The 14,009-nt window shown below is 38.9% G+C and overlaps 1 protein-coding gene across 20 annotated transcripts in view; it reads right to left on the bottom strand.

Annotated features, from left to right (window-relative positions):
- The window catches only part of LOC118249967 (poly(rC)-binding protein 3-like), a 514,794-nt gene that overhangs the window by 401,593 nt on the left and 99,192 nt on the right, over window positions 1-14,009 (bottom strand). For 17 of the 20 annotated variants that reach the window (XM_050708844.1, XM_050708845.1, XM_050708836.1 and 14 more), the window contains 2 exons: window positions 11,479-11,597; window positions 9,107-9,240 (listed from right to left, as the gene is read on the bottom strand). The gene's annotated coding sequence lies outside the window, so the exon portion shown is untranslated. Of the gene's footprint in view, window positions 1-7,105; window positions 7,124-9,106; window positions 9,241-11,478; window positions 11,598-14,009 lie in introns of those variants that run through there. The other 3 variants (XM_035550512.2, XM_035550523.2, XM_050708838.1) reach the window with 2 other exon arrangements.

Here is a 14,009-nt window from a genome sequence, read left to right as displayed (position 1 = left end):
TGAATTCAGTGCTCTTGCAAGAAGATGTTGAAGGACAATTTGCATGAGTTGCTAGTGCAAGGGGAACAGTATTTGCACAACTAACCTTTCACCTTTCATATGATTAAGCACTAAAAGACTCATCGGGCAAATCAGTGAACCCAAGAAATTTACCAAAGGAGTAAAAAAAAAAAAAAAAGTAGGAGGAAAAAAAATTGAGTGACTTTTTATAATTCCCCTTTGCAGCTTGAATCTAGTCCAGAACTCACTGAAGACAATACTGTCACCAAGGGAACCCCATTATGAAGAAAAAACATAATCCCTTAAAAGGGAAAGGACAAGTAAAGCATCCCCCCAAAACATTGCTGACCACAGTGAGAAGGTACATAATGACTACGCAGTTGTTTTCTGGATGAATGATTTTTCCAAAAAATGTTATTTAAGGTGTTCTCGGATGCAAAAAGAAATCATTGCTGCTGTTAACCAAGTTCTCCCCTGCTAATTGCAATACAGCTGCTATTAGCCAATTCCCTAGGCTCCTCCAGCTTCCACAGTGATTTGAAACCCTGATAATGTTTTTCATTTTGTTTCTTCTGTAGACAGAGGCAAAAGCATTTCCTTTCCAACAGCATGACACAGGCTACAGACAGTCTGACGCCAAAGCTCTCTGCAAATCAATATATTTAATGCATTTGAAGTCAGTAAAATCTCCCAGGCTAGTCCAGAGTTGCCTGAGGAAAAAAGAAAGCCAAAATGCTAGAGAGCTGTATGGATATGGATTTAATATTCAATATTCTTACTTAAGGATCTCTTGATTTTAACAGAAACACATTTAAAATACCTTGGGTTGTAATTTAGAGGGTTTGTTTGTTTGTTTTTTCCCTCAAAATATTTTTGTGAGTATGAAGAAGAAAATGAAAGAAGTGAGTGGTATAAAATATGTTCAAGTCCAGGTTGGCAGGAGGTGTATTTACAAGCATAAGGATGAAAGAGGGAATAAATCCCAAAGATTATGGGGACAAAAATATTCCCAAACCTATCACACCACTTCACTTTCTCCCTCGTTTATTTTGTTCACTTGCTCCAGTCACTCTGGCCTTTTTACGGGCTTTCGTCATTTACTTAGGATACCCCTTTTTTTCATTAACCTTCATTCTTTATCACTGCAAAGCCTCTTTCTTACCCATCTATGAAGTTTTACTGCCTCTTAAACACACAAGCCAGAGGCAATCACTGAAGTGAGGAAGCCAGTCTTTCCCCTAGCAAACCCACCAGAAATGTTCTCCTTCCATTCAGCCTCAAAAAATCCCCAGGGATTTCCATTCACTCCACCTTCTTTCTCCCTCCTCCCACTATCCCGTACAGTATATCCAGGGGGGAAAAAAGGAATAAGCCTCACAGAAACAGCTGCCATACTTTTCAATCTTACTTTGTATCCATCAACAAACATGATTATGTACTAGGCTAGCCTGTAAAACTCTATTAAACCACAGTGCAATTTCTACCTTGCTGCCAATCTTTAAAAGCTGCTAAATAATGGTACCCCAAGTTCACTATTTGGCTTGTAAAATATTTTTATTTGTAAGCATTTTTATTGCCTACAAGTGGAAAAGCAACATAATAAATTTCAGCTCTGTGTACAAGTTTGGGCTGCCAGAAACAGTGAATAAAATAACATTTCCACCTTAACACACTATTAACCATGATACTCAAACCCACATTGCTTCGAGTGCAAATATTAATTATTTCTTGCTAATATTTCAGCAAGACTGAATGCAATTATTTCATCAAAGTAGATTCAGTAGGAGGTAAGAAAGGAGAGGTAGCTGCTCCTGGTTTGTGGGAAATAAGAAATTGAGTCTTTCTCTCAGTCGTTTTTTCTTGTATGGATTAGGAGGTTAGAAAGAAAAATGTTGCCTTTCTTTTACATCACGTAGTCTGGTTATGAAGTTCCAGAACACTTGCGCTGCTTTCCTGAATACTCTAAGTCCTGGTTGTCCCAATAAAATTTTAAAAGTCTTTTCGATACTTTTCGACAAGTTATAATATTTTTTTATAGGGTTTTTATTGAAAATCTGGAAAGTGAAGATCAGGGCATACCACACAATCATTACACCATTTATTTCTCTCTCTGAGTGCATACCATTCTGTGCAAACCTTCATCCTGGTGCATTACAGTGCTACCAGAGGGTGAGATCCCTGCCACTAATCCCAGGACAGCATGACTCCAACAGCTCTGGGGAATGGCACTGTATTTGTAGCAAATGGGAGCAGGTGAATTACATTGTCTGGATTCAGCACAGCAGAACAGGAAGGAATTAAAGGAACAGCTTCAGTGTCTCTCTATTTTGAGCAATGTTGCCTTGTCTGAAATGTCAGAAACCAGCTGTGGGCACTGCGTCCTGGGATCGGGTCTGCCTGATGCCTTGTCAGAGGCTTTGGGCAGCGGCCCAGCTCCCTGCATGGCTCTGCTTTCCAAGTCAAACTGCAGATTCACTGCCTCAGCCAGAAGCTTTACAAGACTCCTATCAAAGTTCCTAAAGAACCCAGTAATCAAAAAAGTGGTAATCATGTCTCAGAAAAAAATTTCTTCATGCAGATTCTCAGGCCTCTCTTGGCTTGAGGTTCTTATGATGGAAAAGTTAAGCCTGGAAGCAAGTAGGCAATAAAAATCCACAGCACTAAATATTCTCTGCATATCCTTCTCTTCAAACCAATTCTTATTTTCTAGCCACTTGCCCCCACTATTCAGCAATGCAAAACGGAATATATATGCATTTTAGAAAGCAAGGACAATTTCCCTTGTGGATATTCTTTCTTGTGAAAACAGAAAACAGTTTTAGCCCATGCTTTCTAAAGAAATAGGTGTAACATTGCATAAGAGCTGCACGCTGAAAAGGCAAAAAGATGTACTATGAGATATATATATATATATATATATATATATAAAGACTATCTCATCAGGACTCCACACTGGGCAGCAAAGTTTCTGTTTTGAACTTGCATTCCCAGGGATTTAATTTTTGTATCAACAGGTCTCAAACTTTGCATGTGGTTTCCAAGTCCATGAAAATGTCTATTCGCTCTCTTAAATTTAAATATGCTATATGTAACACTGTAGCATCTAGACAGTCCAACCAATACTGAGTCAGGCATATGAAAGAAAATAATACTCTGCCTACAAACATGTACTCTTTCATATGCCTGTAATGTAGGTAAAAAATCCACTACGGTCTATCAGCATGTGGACGAGGGGCCAGTTTCCTCTCTGCTGTATATTGGAATGGTTCAGCAAGCTGACTTCAAATAACCTGTGTCATTTCATCCCAGCAAAGAGTTTGCCCCGAGGGTTTTGCTAGCACTTTTGATCATAAACACCAAAGGGCAGTAATCATCAAGTTCAAATGAATTAGCACACTAGGTTTCTATGGCTCAGAAAAAGTAAAAGCTATTCAGTCTTCTGTGAAAAGGAGACATTTGATAAATGAAAAACAAGCAAACAAACAAAACAAAACCTGAGTGTTGTCAAAATAAATGTGTATGTGACAGTTCCCAATTACAAATTATTTGCTCCTAAGCATATATGGCTAAATATTACAGGTGGAAGGACATTGCAGTGCTCTTTTGGAAGCTTCTTATGGGGAAGACAAGTGCTGCACTCTTTAAACTCTGGCTCACACAAGGAAGCCCACTGAAATCACTAGGACCGCGCATCTCACTGTGAGGTGACCTACACCTGCAGTTCCCAGTGCAGGGGAACACAGCTAAGCCATCCTAAAGGGCAGATGATGCTGCACTTTTTTTTATTTGTACCCATGGCAAAGAAATATGAGTTACACTCAGATAATTTCAACACACGAGAGATGAATAAAAGGGTACAACATAATAGTGCTGTAGACCTGGATTAGTTTCACGTTTAATTATTTTTCTGAAGGAGTGGTAATGACCAACCATTACTTAGGTTAGTCAGATCTGAGGAGAGCTCTTAGGAATTTTTGAGGGACCTCTGATCCAAATGAGGACTGCAATGGCAGGGAAAATACCAGGCTGCCAATTAAAGATCTGGAGATGGAGTAGAGTAACAGGAACTTCTTATTTGGACTGCTAGATTTTAAACTAGCTATTATCACTCAAGGAAGAAAAACATAAAACTTCATTGTGAACAAGTTCCCTCCCTAAAACAAACACACATTGCTCTAAATGCAGCAATATCATCCCCAAACAATAATATTAAGAAAGGCAGTACTGGAGTTACGACTTTTTATAACTTTCCAGAACACCATGTTCTTGCTGGTTACATATCTTAAAACACTGTGGCAAGAAAGAAGGAAAAAAAAAAAAAAAAGGAGCAATGGCTGAAAAACACTAGAACACTAGGGTAATGAAAACCTTGCCCAAAAGACAGAGACGAACTGCAAAAAGACAAAATAGATGTCCTTTTCCCCATGAACATTTCCCAAGAAAACTATCTTTTATTCTTTTATTTCTGCTACAATTCTGTGAAGATCTTCTCAGAAGTTTCTGTTGTTATTGTTGCAGAGTATTAAAAGAAAATGGCCCCAGTATTTTCAGTGAGACAATGAATAAGAAGGAGCGCAGTAATATTGTCCAGCGATATGGAGAATGTAAATTACAACGCCTTCAACAGAGCATAATCAAACTGTATTGAACACAGCTGCAAACTGTCATTGAGTGTATCTATAAGCCATACGAAGGTTAAAATAATGAAGGCAAGGCAACTTATTTTTTCCACCCAGGCTAACAGTACTAGGTTAAGTTAACACAGGAGTGAATTCAAACTCCCAACCGGAAATAAAACCCAAGCTATTTCATCCTGCATTAGTCTGGAAAAGAACAGCAACTCGTGAAATGACTCTAAGAGGAGAATTTTAGTACCATATGTGGGTAGGAGAAGAAGTCTTATTTCTTTAAGTGGGTTCTTGGTCAAGAGGAAATTTGGACCACATACAAATTTACATATCTGAATATGAAAACTGTCAGCAAGAAACTTTCATTCAATGGGTGCTGAAGCTTATTTCTCACTACTTCTTACTCTGTGAAGTCCCACAAACATCTCCACCTCAGCAGCACGAATCTCATCTCACATTCAGGAACACCTGTGATCCTGAAACAACACCTAAGCCCCAAAGTCTTAGATCTGCTCAGCATGCACTTAACAGGCACAGTCAGACTTGCACTCCTTGGAAAACACGCTTGTTTTCTAGAGTCCAGCCAGAAGAGGCACTATCCTGTATTACACAAATGTACAGCCCGCATTCAGGGTGTGAGGGATCTCATTTCCAGGCTCTCCTCAGCCTGAGTTGTCATGTACACCCTCTTCCCAGCAGAACTACAAGCTAGACTGGAAAATGGGAGTGGAAAATGGTCCATCAGTCCCACTGCAGTCATGCTAGCATGAAGTAAGGTGCACATTTCACACAGTTGGCTGCAACCCTTATGAGAGGATAGCACAGCCCTGGGCAACTTAGCGAGGAAGAGAAGCCCCGGGCTTTAGGGGTATTGATGCCTGCAGCATGTCAAATGGGGCTTGCAACAGGCTTCAGGGCAGGTTCCCTAACTCAGACTTGTTGACATCAAGATCTGTCCTGTGAAGTCTCACTCTGCCCCCCTGAACCCTGCATCCTCGTCAGCCTGCCTTCAACAGGAGAGGTGTCCATAGCCCAAAGATTAGAGCACCCTTCTCAGGGGGGTCTGTATTTGACCCTCTCCAGGCTGAGGCCAGCATACAGGTATGTGATCACTTTCCTGAGCAAGGGCATGAGCAATGAGCTCCCGCATAACCAGGAGGCAGCAATGACAACAGCCAAACCTAATGAGGCCTTTACAAAAACCCTCTTGGGGGAACCTACCTCTGGAGAAGGGTCCAGACTCTGCAGCTTGTAGGCACTGGGCTGTGCTCAGCCTTTGCTAGGGGCTATTTCAAGGCAAGTTCTGCTGTGTTTGCAGGTTTCCACCCAATCCTGGCATGCACTTCACAGGCAGATTGTGTGTCCCAGCCCAATGTCTTTATTGAGCCTTCCTGGGACTGGCTGCTGAAGACACCTGTTTCAGCCCTAAATATGACAGCAGAGAAGCACAGAGACTACATCCTTCCCTTTGTTCTTACACATAAAGCATTTCTGGCCCAACACTGTAAATATTTCACAATTCTCCCACCAACTGCAATGGGAAGTGTATTGCATCTGCTATATTTTGATTTAATTCCGCTCCGTACCTTGCAGCTGAGGACAGAAATGTTCTCCTTGTGATAAATTTCCTTAGCATAAGATTACAGACACTAACAACAATGAAGAAAAGAACAAATGTTAGAAAAAAAAAAGGAGTGCATTACTTAGACAAAATAATGGAAACCATAAATCACTGCACTGACAGGATTAAATGTGAAACCTTTAATTATACATTTAATCATTTACCAACTTGTTATTTTCCCTGTAGTAATGCTCATGAAGCTTCAATAAGATCTGAGTTTGAGGACGATTGTATTATATACATGGATTGCAAAAGCAATACACATAGAAATGGTTTTAAGAATAAAATTAATACTAACTTCAATCTTCAATTATGTTGACACCTTTACTGAGCATCTTTATTGTTCGCAGTCATACTGGCCCTCACTTAATGACGTGACAATGTCATTGCATGTCAACCCATCTCCACTGTACAGATATTATATAAAATGAAGTAGAACTAAGGGAAAATTAGTGGTGATTCAGGAACTACACTACCATATTAATACCGGAGAGTGTAATTGCATTGGTGAAGAAGACTGTGTTATTTATGAAGTATGGACAAACCTGTGCCCACAGGCTATATTTGCTCTACTGCCTTTCCACAAGGAGGCAAGAAACAGCTGCTAGAACAGAAAAATGACTCCCCAGTCCCTGAGCACCTTTTCCTATGAATCCCAGTGTCCAACAGCAGAGAGCAGGGCTAGCTTTGCTGTTGCCATGGGGTTCAGAGTAGGCAAAGAAATAACACAATTTCTGAAAAAATTCTGTGCACCAGCATAATCTTTCAGCAGTTTCAGAACAATATTTACTGAAAACGATCTCTCCCCCTCTAACCCGCCCCCCCCCCCCCAAAAAAAAAAAAAAAGGCAAATTACCTTTCTTCTAACTGGAGACTAAGGCAAAATCCAGACAAACTTCATGTTTACACAGACCCCCTCAAAGAACACACAGCGTGAAAAAGCAGATTTTCTTCAAAGTCGAAACATTGCTTGCATGCTAACAAAAACAGCCTAATATTATACTAAACACATCATCTAGTAGCAATTGTAAAGGCACTATTATATGGCTGGATATTGTATAGCATATCAGAGAGCTGTTGGCAGGAAAATATCTGTCCTCTGGAGCACCCTTTGTTTTGTTCTATCGTGTTGCAGGCTCTGGCAAATTGCCTTAAGATTCCTAGCTGGGCTGGGCTGTCACACAGCTAAAATAATTCATCAGCTTTACCTTTTCTTAAAAAAACAATGTTGACCGGACTTGTGTTACAGGGAAGATGGGTTCGTTATACTCATTCAGCTTAGGCTTTTTGCCCAGCACAGAACACAGAGACAGACAGGGAGCTTGCCAATGTTTAGGGTGAAAAGATGAGCAATACCAAATACAGTGGAAATGCGCACTTAGAGTGATTTTAGCCATCCTAATGGAGGAGTGAAACATTTTTATTATGTATTTTATAGAGACACAAACTACTAGACAGATTACTCTGAGATAATCTTCAGGTTTGGGTTGGATTTTCTGCCATGTTATATGTTTGGAATTGAATCATCTTGTTGAAAATTAAGTCATTGTCTGCACATGGGACTCTTGAATCTCTTGGAATGGCTTGCTATAAACTGGAGGAAGTGTTCCACATCCTGCTAATGTCTCTACCTCTACAACATTTTGGAGCAGGCAAACCCAGAAAGAAAAAGGGATCATATAGTTAGGTTTTGGCTATCACATAAATCACATCCTCAACTAGGTGATTTTTCCATTGCACTTCATAAGCAAGAAAAAAAATGCCTGGGGAAGACAGGGAACACATGCTCAGATCTGTAGGACTCTAAGTACACCACACACTGGTAAAAATAATTTTTCTTTTCTCTTTTGGATCTTTTTTTGAATCATGACGTGTTTGGATAGATTCAGTAATATTTCTGTATCACCCATCCAATAGGAAAAGGGCCTTATAAGAAGCTCAACATAAGCCAGCAATGTGTGCTTGCAGCCCATAAAGCTAACCATATCCTGGGCTGCATCAAAAAAAGCATGGCCAGCAGGGTGAGAGAGATGATTCTCCCCCTCTGCTCTGCTCTTGTGAGACCCCACCTGGAGCCCTGCATTCAGTTCTGAGGTCCCCAGGACAGGAAGGACATGGATGTATTAGAATGAGTCTAGAGGAGGGCCACAAAGATGATGAAGGGGCTGGAGCACCCCTCCTATGAAGACAGGCTGAGGGAGTTGGGGTTGTTCAGCCTGGAGAAGAGAAGGCTCTGGGGAGACCTTATAGTGGCCTTCCAGTACCTAGAGGGGGCCTACAGGAAAGCTGGGGAGGGACTCTGTGTCAGGGAGTGTAGGGATAGGACAAGGAGCAATGGCTTTAAACTAAGAGAGGTTTAGATTAAAGAGGAAAGTCTTCATGTAGAGGGTGGTGAGGCACAGGCACAGGCTTCCCAGAGAAGCTGTGGATGCCCCATCCCTGGAGGTGCTCAAGGCCAGGCTGGATGGGGCTTTGGGCAACCTGGTCTGGTGCGAGGTGTCCCTGCCCATGGCAGGGGGTTGGAACTAGGCGATCTTTAAGGTCCCTTCCAATGCAAATCATTCTATGATTCTATGATTAGCAGCACCACATAACAAAATCAAACCAAAACCAACCAAACAAACAAAAGACAAAAACTGTATCAAATCCATGTTCTCGGCTTAAACTGAAAATATAGGAGGTGTCTGTCTTTATACTTCTACACACATGTGAGACAACACATTTTCTCCTGGAAATGGGAGAAAATTTTATAATCTTTTTCTCAAAAAATAATGGAGAGGAAATTCCTGAGGCAACTCTTAAAACAGGTTCACTTGTGTATCTAATGCAAAACTGAGACGCAGGTACATTTACTCACCCTGCCAGCAAGATGATCTGTAGGTCTTCAGAGTTGTTCTTTCCTTTCTCTAGTCCACTTACGCATCAGGTGCCTTAGAGATAAGGGACAGCCAAGTGAATTTACGTTTCTTGCTCTGGGTTTAAGATGGTTTCCTGTGGCAGAGAGGATACAGAGACCAGATATGGTGTATGAAGACTTTCAAACAATTGTTTCCAATCATTAGCGTAATTCAAGTAGTTCCTACATCCTGCTTTCAACAGTAGCCAATACTGAGAAGTAAAAACCCCAACAGACAGTTTCTGAGTAAGCTGTCCACAGGAATCATTGCTTAAGAAGTGCTAGAATCTTTTGTGCTGCCCTATTTAGTTGTGGAGAGAGAATACATGTGAAGAGAATTTCCAAAATTTTCCTCAATAGTTTCTTATAGCAATAAGTTCTACTAGGTAATTGTGCACATTTCAAATATGCTTTTCTTTCATCTCTGTTAAATGCATGTATTCTTAAAATTTCTATCTCACCGTTCATGTACTACAGCAACGGTCATGATCTTTTCTGAAATATCCATTCAGTCCCCCTATTCATGGCATGTTCTCTTTCCTGTGCCTTCTTTTCTACTTTCTTTTCACTCCATAATGTCTTCCTTAAAGATTATTCATTTCTGTGTGTGTGTTTTTGAACACCTACAGACTCTTCCACATTCGGGATGAGTTGATCAGACCTCAGTTTCCCTCTTTTCCACTGTGTACCACTAAGTGAGTTATGGGAGACTAGTTAAATATTATAATCATCTATGGCACTTTTCTGCTTCTTTTTTCCTCTACAGAAAACTGGTGCATCTGGTAGAAAATTAGAGGAGGAGATGTTGAAACATACAGAAGAATCACTTCCTTCATGACCACTGTGCTGCTTGGTTCAAGTGAAGAAAAGCAAACATGCAACCACGCCAAATATATGGTAGTTAATAACATTATTAAAAACAGAAATATGAAAACGTCTAGCTTTGAGAATTTCAGAGCTCCCCTTAATAATTTTTCCAAATTGTCAGCTGAATAGCCAAGAGACTAGAATAGTTCAGAAGAAAAGAAACCATTCAAGAATGGGTAGTTATTTTCATTGCCTCACAAAGCCTAAAAAGAAAAAGGACTCACTCTCACTAGGGGTAACTTTAGAGGTAAAATTGCAAAAATCTCTTCAGAGATTTTTCTATTAAAGGTCATGGGTATCAAAATCTATAGTCCCACTTTAGATCCATTATAAAGCTACTATAAATAAAGTCTCCTATATGGCACCTTGTCATTGATTCCCACTTCAGTGTACTCAGTACTGCAGACACAGGAAATTCTTAAAATAAACAACAGTATTCTCTACTTACTGCACTTAAAGGGAGTCAGGAATTCTGTACTTTTATTTTAAGATATTCATTGCAATTGCTCATTGAGCAAATTATTTTATTACTGTTTAGATGAACACAACTACTATATCAAAATATAGTGTAACTATGACAAAAGTAATTCACAGTTTACCCCACTGTTTATCACAAAGCAAATTAAGTCATTTTACAAAATTATTTCTTAATACTAAAGAGATGAAAATTTCCAAGCAGAAGTGTTAACATATATTGTTCTTAGAACTAGTCCAATATATTCTATGACAATTTTAAATATATCAATATACTTTTCTTGAATAAAACAGATCATACAAGTGGAAAATGTAGTACATAATCTACTGAAGCTATTAGAGAACTCCTGGTGATTTTTCAGAAGTTCTGGCTAAGAAGGAAAATTTCCAGAAAAAGTCAAAATACTTGAAAACTTCCAAACAAACACTTTTAAAATAATTTGTAGCAAACTTACTCATATACAAATGAAAACTCATTAAAAAAATGCAGGAATACATATTTTTATATCTTTCAGAAAACATTACTGTGTTTTGCTGAAAGAGATTTTGGGAACTGAAGATGGGAAGGGTGAGAAGTAAGAGGAATAATCTCGAAAATCAAAACACATCATTTGCATTGATTTTTTTGACAGCTCAAACGGAATGGAGTCTCTTGAAAACCAAGAGAGCAAAGGGGCACAGAAAAGTAAGCTGCTTGCTGAGGATAACACACATGGATCACCAAACGCAGAAGATCAGCATGGACAGGCAGATTCCAAAGAGGCAGGGAGGGTTACTTGGGAACATCATTGCTCTGGCCAGCTTGGGTGGAATCAGGTAAGCTGGATCTCAGCTGGACTTGAAACAGGTGAGAGACTTGGGCAACAACCAAACAAGATTCTAGGGGAACATTGGCAGCAAAAGGAAGACTGACAAATAGGTTTCTGGGAGAGGCTGATGAATCTCCATCCTTGGAGATATTCAAAATTCAAATGAACGAGGCCCTGACCAACCTTATCTAAATTTGTCTTGCTTGGGCTAGGATGTTGTTGATGGCCTCCAAAGATCCATTGTATCCAACATGATTCTGAGATTCTGTGAAATATTTTATTTACCTGCAGTTTTCTTCTCTCTGAATAAAAGAAGGGTGAAGGTTAAAAGAAATTGTGAAAAACAGAAAAAATAATTAAAGTAAGAATTTATCTCATATTTAATAGTTTTCTGAAAAAAAAGAGATGCTGAATTTTTTACTAGAAAATAGTGTGAGTGGGGTAAAACCATCAGATCAGCACTAATTGCATTTTTTAAATCTTTTGTTCTCCACTATCTATATGAAACTGTTCACCTTGTTCTGTTTTTGGCTTTGTTCTTTTTTTTTCTTCTTTATTTTCTTTTTTTTTTCCCTTTTGTTGAGTTAATGCAGACTGATAAAACAAGATTAACTGATGGCCTAGTTCTCATTGGATACTTGACTGATATAAGTAAGCTCCAAGACTAAGTATGTTAGCGAGAATAGATTAGCACAGTTTGGTAGGCAGCTTTCTCTGTGCCACATATCAGCAGTTCACAATCAACACTATAATACATGAGAGTAGATGGGACATGAATATGTTGAGTCCAGACTTCACAAAAGTACTTGAAAGGAGTGAGCTGCGGAGTGCTTATAGGGGCCTTTAATTTCTCCTGATGTTATCCTGGGCAGAAAGCTTTCTCTGTGTCATGGAATGGCACTGGTGTATGGGCCCTATCATTTTTTTCCAGGTGCATGCTCCATCTGTTTCTCCCTCTTTGCCTCTACATGTTTACCTAAGAAAAGGTAAGAATTTAGCTCCATACACTATTCAAGCCTGAGTAAGCAGCTTAATTATTCAGACAAAATACCATTGATTTAGAAGTGTCTGGAGAAATGAAATTCAGGCTTGCTGACCTCATTGGGAAGGACAGCCAACCTTCTTAAGGAATTTCCAATTGTTTTACTTACATTGTTTGTTCTTCTTTTACTTTAGAGCCATTTGATACAATACAGCACAACTTCTGGCATTGCACACACAGAGCTTCTTTTGAAATCACAGGACTTTGTTTAAGATCTGCTTCCTCTGATTTCAAAAACAACTTACATGCACCCGAGGACAATATATGAATCACAGAAGCTGATAGAATTGATACAACAAGAAAATGGCATGCTCAATTAAGCATCCACTAAAATGAATAGGGCCATAGATGTCTATGAATGTGCTACCCTTAAATGTGAAGTAAATCACATCCTTCAATGTTGTCTTCTTTTTACACCATAACATCAGTTTTTCTAACATCACTCTACAGAGTCATTTTGAAACAAAATATGTCTTTTTTTCTTCAGTCTTTCCAAGTTCAAGTATTTAGACAATGGACAATCATCTTCCCCAGCATTCACTTCTATCATAGCAGATATGCTACAAAATAGAAACACTTTATACTACATTTATTAAACGTAGAAGGCAATTTCCCAGAATATAAATGAACATTATTACTTATTTTGCTAGTCTTATAATAGTTGAACACCAATGAGTTGTGGATACAACAAATACCCAAAACCGGCTACTGAAAAAAAACTAAAATTAAGTTCTTAACAGATAATATCTAATGTTGTACACTCCTACTCTTCATATTACAAAAAGTATGTAATTTATATTTATGCAGAAGAAACCAGTACTTAAAACTCCTACATTTATCAAAAAAATAAAATAAAAAATTACAGAAAGCAGTGCCTTCCCATAAGAGATTTACAATTGATTAAATAGGATGGCTTGTCCTAAAACACTTACATGATTGCATGCAAAGAAAACAGATGGTCTGTGTTACAGTAATTTGATTTCTTCCAGTAAACATTACCCATGATATAGAAAATGCTTATGCTGATCTCTTCCAGAATGATGTGTGCACTTTGCATCTCTTTTTAAACGAAGCCTGTAATTCTGTTCAAGAAACAGCACAGTAGCTCTTGTTTTCCAACAAATCAAATAAAATCAGGTAGTCTAATACATCATTCTTCACTTAAGAGCCTGACAACAGAGATTCATTTTAACTTTTCACTCTCCCAAAAGTGCTTATCGTAATACTATGATCCTTTCTCATTTGCTCCTTTTGTAATGCTTCTTCGTACTCAAAAAAGAGCATCACTTTTACCTTCACGTCAGTTTAAGAGAAGTGTCATGAACCTAAATACAGTATCTATTCTCTTCTGATTTCATCCAGCATTCTTCTTCTTATACAGCTACAGGTATATAAGAAAGGAAAACATCTTACTGGTATGTCTCCACCTACCCACATCAAATTTTGTTCTATTGTTTGAGTCAAACCAAGAGCACTGTTCAGGAAACTTCATTTTTCATATTTCCCTGAACTGATTTTTCTCAAGCTTTATGTTCCCAAATACTGGATGCAATGTAATCTGCCCTTGTAAGGCAGACAACCCTCACAATGTCATCCAAAACATTCAAGTCCTTGGGATCAAATTGTGGATGAGAACTCTGTTTTTTGTTCCCACAGAGTGAGAGTCTATGCT

The sequence above is a fragment of the Cygnus atratus genome, chromosome 2 (assembly GCF_013377495.2).
Source record: "Cygnus atratus isolate AKBS03 ecotype Queensland, Australia chromosome 2, CAtr_DNAZoo_HiC_assembly, whole genome shotgun sequence".
NCBI classification, from domain to species: domain Eukaryota; kingdom Metazoa; phylum Chordata; class Aves; order Anseriformes; family Anatidae; genus Cygnus; species Cygnus atratus.
The sequence above is the reverse complement of the archived record's forward strand: the minus strand, read 5'-3'. Positions and strand labels throughout refer to the sequence as shown.